Source organism: Malania oleifera, chromosome 11, assembly GCF_029873635.1.
Source record: "Malania oleifera isolate guangnan ecotype guangnan chromosome 11, ASM2987363v1, whole genome shotgun sequence".
Lineage (NCBI taxonomy): Eukaryota > Viridiplantae > Streptophyta > Magnoliopsida > Santalales > Ximeniaceae > Malania > Malania oleifera.
The window spans coordinates 42,999,484-43,013,381 of NC_080427.1; the positions used below are offsets into that span (position 1 = coordinate 42,999,484).

General features: G+C 41.1%; 1 protein-coding gene across 2 annotated transcripts in view; it reads left to right on the forward strand.

The window, feature by feature from the left end:
* LOC131167879 (uncharacterized) overlaps positions 1-13,898 on the forward strand; it is a 54,508-nt gene that overhangs the window by 27,725 nt on the left and 12,885 nt on the right. The window lies entirely within an intron of this gene.

Below are 13,898 nucleotides of genomic sequence, written 5' to 3' on the forward strand. Positions count from 1 at the left end.
CCATATTCTTGTCATTTTGAGTGAAGCCAAGTCTGGCAGTCAGTTGACTGTGCTTAGTTTGACAATATAAATATGTTTGAACTTGGCTAAATATTGATTTGACCGTCTCTATATATGTTCAAGCTCAATTAGAGAAATTGCGAAGAAGCTTGAGCTTGAGCTTGGATTCATATGGGCTTTTATTTTTTTTTTAACAAAATTGAAAATCTTTATTTATATGCCCTCACTTTTGGCGGAGGAATACCGTGGTTACAAGACAAGCAATTGGGAGATTACAGATAATGAAATTAAAACCCTCCCAAAAACACCAACAACAACCAACCAAACCAAGACAACAAATCCAAACAATGCTAACTAAGAAACAAGTCTAAACAGACCTAGATAAAATAAAAAAAAACTTTAAACAAATCTAAATCTACCAAACAAAATTCGAGAGTTGGACTAATGACAAAAGTAAGCGAGACCCAACCTATCCATTCGAAGTATACCTTTCAAAGAACGTGGTAAAAGATATTGTTCTTCGTAGATGACATTGTTTCCCATTTCTCCTTCTTTAGAGAGAAAATCAGCCGCACTTCGAAGGATTCATAAGGGCTTGATTACTAGTCAAGCCAAATTAAGTCCACTCAAGTTCTTTATCTAGCTTGTCATCAAAGTATGAACATAATCACCTTTATGCTACATGATAAAAAACCGTGTATGCATAAAGTGGAGAACTATAGTTAGATCAATAGTCATAGTAGGAGAGATCCTCTTAACAAATTCCCTAGGAGAGTCATTAAAATTGCTATTTTTAAGAAATATATTTCACTTAATTCATTGGGAATCACCATAATGTCAACCAGGAGCATTAAATGCAATAATATTAAATAAAAAAGTAATTTTACAAAATCCTTGACAAAATCCTTGTGCAAGGCTTATGGATTATCAGGAGCATTCCTTGACAAAATCCTAATTACAAGGCTTATACAGTCCTCAGTATATATATAGATCTTTTGATTATCAGGCCTATCAAGTCTAAGAAACCTATCAAGCCAAGTCAATTTCAAGCTTATGGAAATTAAGCTATAATCTTGTGAACCAAATCATGCCAAGTGCCACGAAGCTGGTTGATTCCTACGGCCACAAGGATCACCTTTGCCTTAGTTTGCTGAATGTCCAATGGAAGCACGCCCACAAGGTGACAAGAATGCACCAAGTCTTGTCCAGCCATACTCGTCCAAGTATGACCACTCATTGATCCATTTAGGGGTCAAGTATAGTCGGCATAACTACTCCTGTTCCAACTTAGGACGTCCACTTATGAGACATATCTTGAATGATAAGGGTGTCATGCTCATATCCCACTTGCATTGAGGGTTACTCACCCCACAGCACAATCCTCGTTTAAGTTACACGCCACTAAACATCCATGAACTGGAGCTATCTCTAGAGCAGCATCCTACTTTACTTGAGAAAGGCATACGAAGGTTCACCCTCAATGGCCCAATTGGCACAAGAAGGCACCATGTGGTGGTAAATCTGACAGACATAATGGATGCACATCTCAACTTCTCTGTTTTGAGAGTGAGGCAGACAGAGCACAATACTCCATTGGATCATCCATGGGGCTGTCAATCCCACATGGAAGCCCAAAAATCTGAGGATGTGCAGGAGACAAGCCTATTTTGGTAGATTGAACTTGGCTTTGTTTATATATCAAAATTGGCTCAAACCAAATCCTATTCCAGAGCTTGGGGTGTAGCCAGATCCTATTCCAAAGCTCAAGATGCTTGCAAGTAGCTCACCTTTTACAATCCTAATACAAGACACTTAACACTTAATGGTACTTCAATTATTATTTTTTATAATAAAAAGAAAGTGCATTAGATTGACGAAGAGAAGTTAAGGTATAAGGGGACAAGAAATCACTCCCCCCCCCCCCCTTCTAAAAATGAAAGAATGAAATAAAAAGGAAAAAACAATAAAAATAAAGATAAAACAATAAATCAAAAAGTGCAATTAACCAAGAAAACCCCTTTTCAATCCCTTTCCATTGCAATTCATCGAGCACTTAGGATATGCTAGCTCCGTCGCCCTTCTTCACTTTGTTCTTACCCCCAACAAAATGCACTTCCGTTCCTCCAAGATCACACATTTTTAAGTCCTATTTATCCAAAATCTCTTAGGCTTCTAAATCCTTCCTAGGAATCATCTCCACTGGTGTAGGTAAAAGTCCGTCACTGCACTGCAGGTTATTACCCAATCCATTGTTTTCAAAAATAGAAACCCCCTCGAATCCTTCCAGCGGGGCTGGATGAACATATGATAGGTCCCTGAGATCATCGCAGGATTCAGAAACATAACCATATCGTCTCAAATCTCATTCAACAAAAACCCCCATCACACTCAAACTCAGTAAAGTCATCACTATCATTGTCAGAAAATCTCCCCATTTCTTTCCTTTATTTCCTATATCCTTCCTCTTATCTAGTGCATCTTTCATGACACTCAACTCATCTGCAGAATCTCTCCTTATACTTTCTGGCCTTATCTCATCAGATTGCTCTATCTTCTTTTCATATAATTTCTTCATTTCTGCACCCTTCAGAGCAGCCCAACGAGCGTAGACGTTAGGGCCCTTAGATTTTTCAGAATTAAAACCTGAAACATCAGATTTTGCGCTCAATCCATCTTCTGTTTTTCTATTTCTCCTGGATATACCAGCCTCTAAGCCCTCTGCGAGACCCAAATCAACCTCCAATCTGATGCTTATGTTGTTATCATCAAATTTTGCCGACCTGTTCTCGAAACCATACTAAAATCATCCTGATGACACACTGAATGCTGAGTCCTTTTTGTTTCTTGAAGAACTGATAAGGGGGTTTGAAAGTTCGTTAACTGGCTCTATATCTGTGCCCCCCTTAACTGACTTCTGTGATTGACCAGGGAAATGGACCAGATGGATGATAGGATCAAGCATGGGAGGGGCCTGGATTTCCATAACCTTGTGTTGGGCCTCCTTAGGGGCAAGACCCAACCGAGTATTCCCCTGTTGGCGGGATACCTTTTAGAAACTGTTAATGGTTAATGTATTTAGTCATTTAGCATTATTATTATGTGTTAGAGTTTGGTTAGTAATAAGTGTGAGTTAGTAAGGGTATTATGGTCCTTTACATTGTACTTGAAATATATTATAAATTGAGGGAGAGACCTATCATTGAGTTCAGGTCTTCCATTTTACCCGATTATTCAGCATGGGATCAGAGCATGATTCTGAAACCTAAACTCTGATTGTTACACCACCATCAAAACCGAAGCCTAAAACCCAAAATCCGCTGCATGTATACCATCATAGAATAATTTCCAGCAATAATATAGCCCTAGAAAACAGCCAGCAGCAGCAGAAAGTCAGACCAGTCGCTGGAATTTTCTGGGCAACACTGCCAGTTTGAGAACATCAAATCTACAACAGATTTTGCAAAAACAACACCATAGTCACCCACAGACACTGCCGATCTGCCCCCCACTGAAATCCCATCTCTAGGCAGTGTTCCTCACACCCTCACACGGTTGTCAAAGGCTGCCAGGGCTGACCTCACGCGCCAGCACGTGAAGCTACTCTCAGACATGATTTTGACCTGAAATCATCCAGCAGTGATCCAATCCCTCTATTAACATGTTTTTGGAGTTTTTCAAGATGTTTTTTGCCTAAAGATCTCACCTTTTTTAATTGCTCATGTGCGGCACCCAAGGAATGGTTGTTTGATACTTTGTGAAGCTGTATATCAATGGTTATTGAGTTTATTGGGTCTGAAACAATGGGATTTCCTGTGTTTTTTTATTCAATGCTCTAATTCCTTCCGTATATCAAAATATCAAGCTGTTGGGCATGTGTTTTGCTCAAAGATCCAATATTTGTTGTGACATGCACTCGTGGTAATTCGTTAGTTGTTGTTCGGTGTTAGTAACAGTCATTGGTGACTTTCTTGGAGCAGTGGCAGTGCTCATAAGCTGTTTTTTGTGAGGCTTAGCTCGGCCATATGAGTTTGTTGGTGATTTGTCCATGGTAGCTTCGGTGGTTCACCTCTACAATTGTTCCAGTGGTATGTGTTGCTTTCTTGCGGTTGCGTTTGAGTTTCTTGGTGCTGTCACAGCCTTGGACTGATTTATTTGTGACTTGTTCATGGTGAGTCACCTTGTTCGTGGTTGATCCGATTGTTCTAGCAATTAATCTTATGATCATTGGTATGAGTTTGTGAATGTTGGGATGGAGTTTGCAAATCCCCAAAGTATAGTTCCTTTGTTAGTAACTTTTTTGAGTGAACCGTGTACTATGACTATATCAGAGGAGGAGTATTCAAGGTTTCTATGGTATCAATCATCTCAACAAGAATCTTATCACATTGTGTCTTTTGCCCAGAAAGGTAATCCCATAGTTTGTATGTCATCAGGTATCCTTCCTACTAGTCCTTGGATTATCGATTCTGCTGCCATTGACCATATAACAGGCGCAACCAACTTCTTTCTTGATCTCCAGTATCCAAAAAATCTACCTAAGGTTACCTTTGCTGACGAGTCCACTATTGCTGTTAAGGGGATAGGGACAGTAAATCCTACTCCTTCTATCTCTTTTTCTTTTACTTTATGCATTCCTAAATCTCCTTTCAATCTCATGTCAATTAGTATGCTTACAAAGTCACTAAATTGTTCTGTCACATTCTTTCCTGATTCGTTGTTCAAGATCTGAAGACAAGAAAGACAATTGGCACAAGACATGAGGCTCGTGGACTTTATTACTTTGGGTCGCCTTCTCCATCCATTGCCTACACTGTCGCAGCTACACCACTTCAAATCCATTGTTGCCTTGGTCATTCGTCATTGGACTAGTTGAAACAGCTAGTTCCTACATTGAGTTCTTTTTTTAATCTTGAGTGTGAGTCTTGTCAATTGGGCAAGTATTATCGTGTTCCCTTTGCTTCTCGGGTTGACAAATGGGTGGTTAGTACTTCCATGCTAGTCCATTATGATATTTGGGGTCCTAGTCGTGTCACATCAAAGTTGGGGTTTCGGTACTTTGTTACATTTGTTGATGACTACTTTAGGATGACTTGGTTATATTTAATGAAAGATCATTCTGAGAGATTTGATACCTTTTGTGCCATCTGTTCCCAAATAAAGACTCAATTTGATATGCAGTCAGAATACTTCGTAGTGATAATGCTAAGGAGTACTTCTGTACCCATTTCGTTACTTAGACTTACTCTGGTATGATCCATCAGTCATCTTGTGCCCACACTCCACAACAAAATGGAGTTGCAAAGCGGAAAATAGACATATTCTTTAAGTCACTTGTACCTTATCATATCAAATGAATGTACCCAAAGTTTTTTGGAGTGATGTTGTGCGCACAACTTGCTCGCTCATCAATAAAATGCCATCCTTTGTCCTTGGTGGTAAAATCCCATATTCAGTTATCTTCCCTAAGACTCCTTTGTTCTCCCTTCCTCCTCATATATTTGGTTGTGTCCTTTGTCCATCAGTTAACTCTAGGAATGGATAAGTTTGATCCTTATGTTATCAAATGTATTTTTCTGGGCTCTTCCTATACTCAAAAAGGATATCAATGTTATATTCCTACGTTACATTCATTCTTTCTTTCTGTTGATGTCACCATATTTGAGTTTACACCATACTACTTTGGTTCTTCGAGTTCTGTTGAACTTGATAAGTTCCTCTCTCCACCTTGCCTTCTAGATCTAAACCTAGTATCTATGCCCAATTCTTCTACATCTTCATCCAGTTTGAGTCCTTGTCGCTTGGATCATACCAATTTGCAGGTATGCCCGTGGTGACTCAAGGGGGGAGACCCTCCTCCAGCTTGTACTATTGTGCCTCTAGTTCTCTCGTCAAATGATCTTATTTCTTGTGATGTTGATCCTCTTATAGTTGTTCAAAAAGGTAAATGCACTTGTACCCAACATCCGATCTCTAATTTTGTTTGTTATGATTTCTTGTCACCCTCTTATTACTATTTTGTTAGTACTCTGTCCTTTGTTGCTCGTCCAAAATATATTTCTAAAGTCCTATCCCATTCTGGGTGGAGGCCAGCAATGGTTGAAGAGATGCATGCACTACATGATAATGATACTTGGGATTTGGTACCTCTCCCTCCTAATAAGTCAGTGGTTGGTTGTCGTTGGGTGTACAATGTGAAAGTCAATCTTGATGATTATGTGGCTCGTTTGAAGGGCCGCCTTGTTGCTAAGGAGTATACTCATGTGTATGGTTTGGATTATTCTGACACATTCTCTCCGGTTGCTAAACTGGCCTCAATATGTTTGTTCATTTCTTTAGCCACCACTTGTCATTGGCCTCGACATCAGCTAGATGTGAAGAATTCTTTCCTACATGGTGATCTTCATGAGGAGGTATATATGGAACAACCACTTGGTTTGTTGCTCAAGGGGAGTTGGCCTTACTATGTCGACTTAGGAAATCTTTTTGTGGATTAAAACAATCTCCAAGAGCAAGGTTTGGATGTTTTAGTGTTGTAGTACTTGAGTATGGCCTCCATCGGTGTGTAGTAGATCACTTTGTATTTTATCGTCAAGCTCCATCTGGTAGGATTTTGCTTATTGTGTGTGTGGATGACATTTGTGATCATTGGTGATGATGATCGAGACATCCAAGACCTAAAGCTTTTCCTACTGAATAAGTTTCAAACCAAGGACTTGGGTCCATTAAAGCACTTTTTAGGTATAAAGTATCGAGATCTCGTATGGAAACGGTCTTGTCACAAGAGAAGTATGTTCTTGATCCTTTAGATGACATAGGGCTATTGGGATCCGAACATGTTGATACACCCATGGATCCCAGTAGTAAGTTCCAAATATAGGTGGTTTGTTGCCTAACCTAGGTTGGTACCGGAGACTTGTTGGAAAGTTAAATTATCTCGCAGTCACTCGACTAGATATATCCTTTGCAACAAGTGTTATTAGTCAGTTTCTTGATTCCCTGAGCACAAGTCACTAGATTGCAGTAATTCACATTTTGAGATATCTCAAAGGTCCACCAGGGAGATACCTCTTATATCAAGATCATGGTGACATTCATATTTAGGGATATACAAAGTTGGGTCACCTTTGGACCAAAGAACCACAACCAGCTATTGTATCTTTGTCGATGGTAATTTGGTGTCTTGGAAAAGTAAGAAACAAACTGTAGTAGCTAGGTCGAGTGCTGAGTTAGAGTACAGGGCTATGATGCACACTACTTATGAACTTGTTTGGTTGAAGAACATGTTGAAAGAATTAGTTTTTCTATATACATTCTCAGCCTATGGAGTTGATGTGTGATAATCGAGTTGCTATTCATATTGGCTCCAACTCTGTCTTCCATGAGCAGACAAAGCACATTGAAGTTGATTGTCATTTTATTCGAGAGAAACCTGTACAGAAGCTCATTACAACCACTCATGTGAAGTCTGAGTTTCAGCTCGTTGATATATTCACTAAAGCCTTGGGAGGTGCTCATGTGAAATTCATTTGTAAGAAGCTAGCAGCATATGATATATATGCCCCAGCTTGAGGGGGAGTGTTAATGGTTATTTAGTCATTTATTTAGCATTATTATTATATGTTAAGAGTTTGGTTAGTAATAAGTGTAAGTTAGTAAGGGTATTATGTTCATTCATATTGTACTTGAAATATATTATAAATAGAGGGAGAGACCTATCATTGAGTTTAGATCTTCCATTTTACCCAATTTTTCAACAGAAACCAAAGAGAGGCCCATAGCTTTATTGTTTAAACATTGGGCCTGTCACGCCCCGAACCCACGAGTGGGTCCCAGGTATGAATTTAGTAATCTAACCTGTCTCTGTATCAATTAAAACATACATGATACAACACAAAAAGAGGGTCCGTCCTCGTGGGGTGAATGGATATCTTATATACATATACATAAACATCCATACTCATCAAAATACGCAGCGGAATATGGTCTTTTATACACATACAGTATCATACCAGAGTCTATACAACTAGGATATACATTCCCATAATACCAAACATACCCCAGGTGTCTACAAAAACCATCCCGACAACCTGGATACCAAAAGCCCGTACCTAGTAGGTACTAGCAGTAGCTACGACACCCTTGCTTCCAGACGCTAGGATGCTACTTACGGCTACCTGAAGGACCTGAAAAATATTGTACGTACATTCGGGGTGAGACACCTCTCAGTAAGGAAGAAAGCAGTTTATATCAGTGTGTGACATACCAGTGTTATTTTACATACTGCATAAAACTATAAAATACGATACAGTTTGAAACATTTACATACAGTTTCATACGTATACATACAGTTCCAGTATTTTCACAAAACCATTCCAGTACATACAATACCCAAAACATACAGTCAGTGTCGTCACACTAGTTCGCAACTACACAAGGTCACCTCGTCTCACAGCGATTACATTGCTACATACGCAACTACGCTGCGACGACCAAAGCCCACAGTGATTACATTGCTCCATACGCAACTACACAAGGTCACCTAGTCTCGCATCGATTACATTACTGCATACGCAACTACAATGCGACGACTCGGGCCCAATAGTGATTACATTGCTACATACACAACTACACAAGGTCACCCAGTCTCACAGCGATTACATTACTACATACACAACTACGAAGTGACTACTCAGGCCCACAGTGATTACATTGCTACATACGCAACTACACAAGGTCATCCAGTCTCACCACGATTACATTGCCACATGCACAACTATGCTGCGACGACCTAGGCCCATAGTGATTACATTGCTACATACGGTGTAGAACACACCCTTCGGTGACCAGTCGGAACATACTGGTGATATTTCACACCCCGGATATAGAGCCGGCCACTCTCGCCTACGGTAGTTAACCGATACAAGGTTGTTTTACAAATCCCTGGAATCATTTTGGAATTCACGTTCCTATAATTTCAGCGTACGGTAATAAGCTGTCACATAGCTGTTTTACAAATACCTAGAACAAATACATACAATTCATACATACCACACTTATTTGGTTTACAGCAAATCATATCGTTTACAAATTCAAGGATACCGTTTATGCAAATATGGATTATGGTCACCTCAATAATACAATTTTAACAAGACCAACAGATTTCCAAACAAAGTAGAGATGATACCCGAAATCCCCAATTTTTTCGAAATCTGTAACCCGAAAATCCCGCATTTTTACTCGATAGATTTCCCCAAATAAGTAGTCATAACATACATACGATCGTAGCCTACAAGCTTATTGATCCCGATTTTGAAAATGAACTGATATAAAAAGAATCCCCTTACCTTAACCTAAATTTCAACTACGAACTCTACGGTTCCCAAAACTACGAACCGAGACTCCAAAACCTACAAACCACAGTGCAGTACATGCTTACAATCCATACTACTACACATACTGAATCAGAAATGAAAACTGAGTTTTACCTCGATTTTAGCTCGAGACCCGAAATCCCTCAAAACGAGATTTCGATTCGCTAGAAACGTAGAGAATCCTTCACTGATCCTTGCAGTAACGTTGGATTTGTGATTCAGGCAATAAACGACGAAGAAAACTAGAGAGAGAGAGTGTAGGGAGAGTTCTAGAGAGAGAGAGAGTGTATTTGGGGAAACTTAGCTCCAAAGCAACCCAAAATATCCTTTTATAGACCGTTGACCCGGGGGATTTCGTTGACGAATTTTGTTTCTCGTCGACGAGGTCTCAGGGATTTCGTCGACGAGACGGAGATTTCGTCGACGAATCCTGATATTTCCAACTTCTTCCTCTCAGTTTTTCCTTGTTGACGAACCTTTGAATTTCGTTGACGAGAAGCCTTTTACCTTCATCGACGAATTATGGCCTCGTCGACGAAGCCTGTAGAATTTCATTTTTACCTCTCTTTTTACATAATCAACCCTTATCTCACGGTTTGGGTTCTTACAATCTCCTCTCACAAAAAAATTTCATCCTCGAAATTTGCAATCTCTCATTACAAACACATTCCTCCTACTACATACATACTCACTCTGAAGCGAAACCAAACTGTCACAATACATACATACATACCCTAGAGAATACGGCGGCTATTTATACGCAACTCCGTTACAATACATACATACATACTCTAGGAAATACGGTGGTCATTTATACGCAGTCCCGTTACAATGCGTACATACATACTCTAGAGAATACGGCGGTCATTTATACGCAGCCCCGTTACAATACATACTCTAGAGAATACGACAGCCATTTATACGCAGCCCCGTTACGATACATGCATACATTCCCTCATTTATGGCGAAGGAATACCGTTGTTACATACATACGTGGCCTCGGAAGTTTATAACACAACAGGATTCTCCAAGAGACTAACCACCAAATACAATACGATAACAGAGTATTACATACATACGTACATACTCATACCACCCTGTTATCCAAATACTACTCAAAACAACTGTGGATACTTCCGGCGTATTTCCGTTTTTAGTTCCCAAGAAGCTTCCTCAACCTCGTGGTTTCGCCACAATACCTTCACCAACGGTATTTCTTTGGTACGAAGCTTCTGAACTTTATGGTCTAGAACCTGAACAGGTATCTCCTCATATGCTAAAGTATCCTTGACTTCCAACTCATCATAACTAATAACATGGGATGGATCCAACATGTACCTTCTCAGCATGGATATGTGAAACACATCATGGACCCTTGAGAGTGTTGGGGGTAATGCAACTCTGTAGGCCACCGGACCCACCGCTCAAGTACCTCGAATGGTCCGATATACCTCGGGCTCAACTTGCCCTTCCTGCTGAATCTCATCATTCCCTTCATCGGAGCGATTCTAAGAAATACTTTACTCCCTACCTCGAACTCCAACTCACGGCGGCGAACATCCACGTAACTCTTCTGTCGACTCTAAGCCGATCTAATCCTCTCCCGGATCAAACCTACCTTCTTAGACGCTTACTATACAAGTTCAAGTCCTAAAACCTGACGTTCACCGACCTCATTCCAATACAAAGGAGATCGACACCTCCGACCATACAATGCCTCGAACGGTGCCATCCCTATACTAGCCTGGAAGCTATTGTTATAGGCAAACTCCACTAGTGGTAAAAACTAAATCCAACTACCACCGAAGTCCAATACACAAGCCCATAACATGTCTTCCAAAATCTGTATCGTTCTCTTCGATTGTCCATCAGTCTGGGGGTGGAACGCTGTACTGAAAGTAAATTTCATCCCCAATGCTTCCTACAAGCTCTTCCAAAATCAAGAAGTAAACGTCGGATCCTGATCTAAAACAATGGACACCAGTACCCGTGCATTCTCACAATTTCATGCACGTATATTTCAACTAGCCTACTCAAAGGATAGCTAACCTTCGTCGATATAAAGTGAGCAGATTTCGTCAACCTGTCCACAATTACCCAAATAACATTCTGCCTGTGAAGCGCTGTCAGTACTCCGGTAACAAAATCCATGAAAATGTGCTCTCATTTCCACACCAGAATAGGCAAAGGCTGCAACGGCCCTACCGGCCTCTGATGTTCAGCTTTCACCTGTTGACATGTCAGACACTGTTCTACAAACTGGGTAATATCCCTCTTCATACCACTCCACCAGAAGGACTCGCACAAATCCCGATACATCTTCGCACTACTCGGATGTACCGTGTACAAAGAACGATGCGCTTCCTCTAGAATCGTCCTTCTGATCTCATCGTCATTTGGAACACACAGCCTGGTCCCAAACCTCAACACACCTCTGTCAGAGATGTTAAAATCCGCAGCTAAACCCTGCTGCACTTTCTTCACAATCTCAGCTAACTCTGCATCATTAGCCTACGCGGCTTTAATATGCTCATACAAGGTCGGCTGAATCACCAAGCTCGTAATGAAAGTCCGATGATCACCAGACACCAACTCTATGCCAAGGCTTTCCAGATCCCGTCTGACATGATGCTGAGCTACAACTGCAGTTACCGCTGCATGTTCTGACTTCCGACTCAACGCATCAGCTACCACGTTAGCCTTTCTCGGATGGTAATTAATCGTGCAATCGTAGTCATTGATTAACTCTAGCCACTGCCTTTGCCTTATATTCAGCTCCTTCTGCGTGAAAAAGTACCTGGGGCTTTTGTGATCAGTAAAAATCTCACACCGAGCACCCTACCAGTAGTGTCGCCAGATCTTTAGAGCATAAACTACAGTAGCCAATTCCAAATCATGCGTAGGGTAATTCTTCTCATACTCTTTAAGTTGTCGAGAAGCATAAGCTACTACCTTACCCTGTTGCATAAGCACACATCCCAAACCTTTCAGAGACGCATCGCTATAAATTACAAAACCCCCATCCCCCGAAAGAATGTCAACACTGGGGCAGTGACTAGTCGGTGCTTTAACTCTTGAAAGCACTACTCGCAATCGCTAGTCCAGTCAAACTTCACCCCCTTCTTAGTCAATCGTGTCAGGGGTCCAGACAATTTCGAGAAACCTTCTACGAACCGATGATAGTAACCCGCCAAGCCCAGAAAACTCCGAACCTCCTGTACACTCTTCGGTCTAGCCCAGTCGACCACAGCTTCGATCTTGCTTGGATCAACAAAGATACCGCCCTCAAACACCACATGGCCTAAGAATGCGACCTAATTCAACCAGAACTCACACTTCTTCAGCTTAGCATACAACTTCTTCTCTCACAGAATCTGTAGTACCAACCTCAAATGTTCCACATGCTCTTCCGTACTACTCGAGTATACCAGAATGTCATCGATGAACACCACAACGAACTGGTTCAGGTACTCACGAAATACCCTATTCATCAGATCCATGAACACTACCGGCGCATTGGTCAACCCAAACGGTATAACCAAGAATTCATAGTGGCCGTATTTGGTTCAGAAAGCAGTCTTTACTACATCCTCAGATCTAACGCTCAATTGATGATACCTTGACCGTAGGTCGATCTTCGAAAATACCTATGTTTCCCGTAGCTGGTCAAAAAGATCATCTATATGAGGCAAATGATAGCGGTTCTTCACTGTCACTTTGTTGATCTCACGGTAGTCAATACACATACGCATCGACCCGTCCTTCTTTTTCACAAATAATACTGGAGCTCCCCAGTGCGAAACACTCGGTCGAATAAAACCCTGGTAGTAGTTCCTGCAACTGCTCCTTCAACTCTCGAAGTTCCATTGGAGCTATCCGGTACGGAGTTTTAGAGATCGGTGCCTTGCCAAGCAGCAACTCTATCGTAAACTCCACCTCACGATCCGGAGGTAAACCAGGTAAGTTGTCTGGAAACACATTGACCACCCGAATATCCTTGAGTCTCAACTCATCCCACGGCAGTTCCTTCACACAAGCTAGGTACCCTTGACAACCATCCAAGAGTAACCTCCTCGCCTGTAATGCCGATAAAATCTGTGACATCGAACGCACACACGATCCCACAAACTCATACTCCTGCTTCCCAGGAGGTCTGAAAACTATTACATTCTTACGACAATCAATCACTGCATAGCTGGAGAAAAGTCAATCCATCCTCAGTATGACATCAAAACCCGACATGTCGTATACTACTAGATTCGCCGGTAGCAGTCTCTCCTGAATCACAACTGGGCAATTTCTTAACATCTTACTACATATCATTACATTCCTAGCCGGCGTGGCCATAGCCAAACATTCATCCAAAAATTGGGTTTCAACCCCACACAACTTCACAAAACTAGCAGATATGAACGAATGGGTTACCCCCGAATCAAATAAAACAACAGCTTTATTCGAAAGTAATAACATGGTACCTGTCACCACATTCCCAGCGTGTTCCGCATCTGCTGGAGTAAGTGAATATAC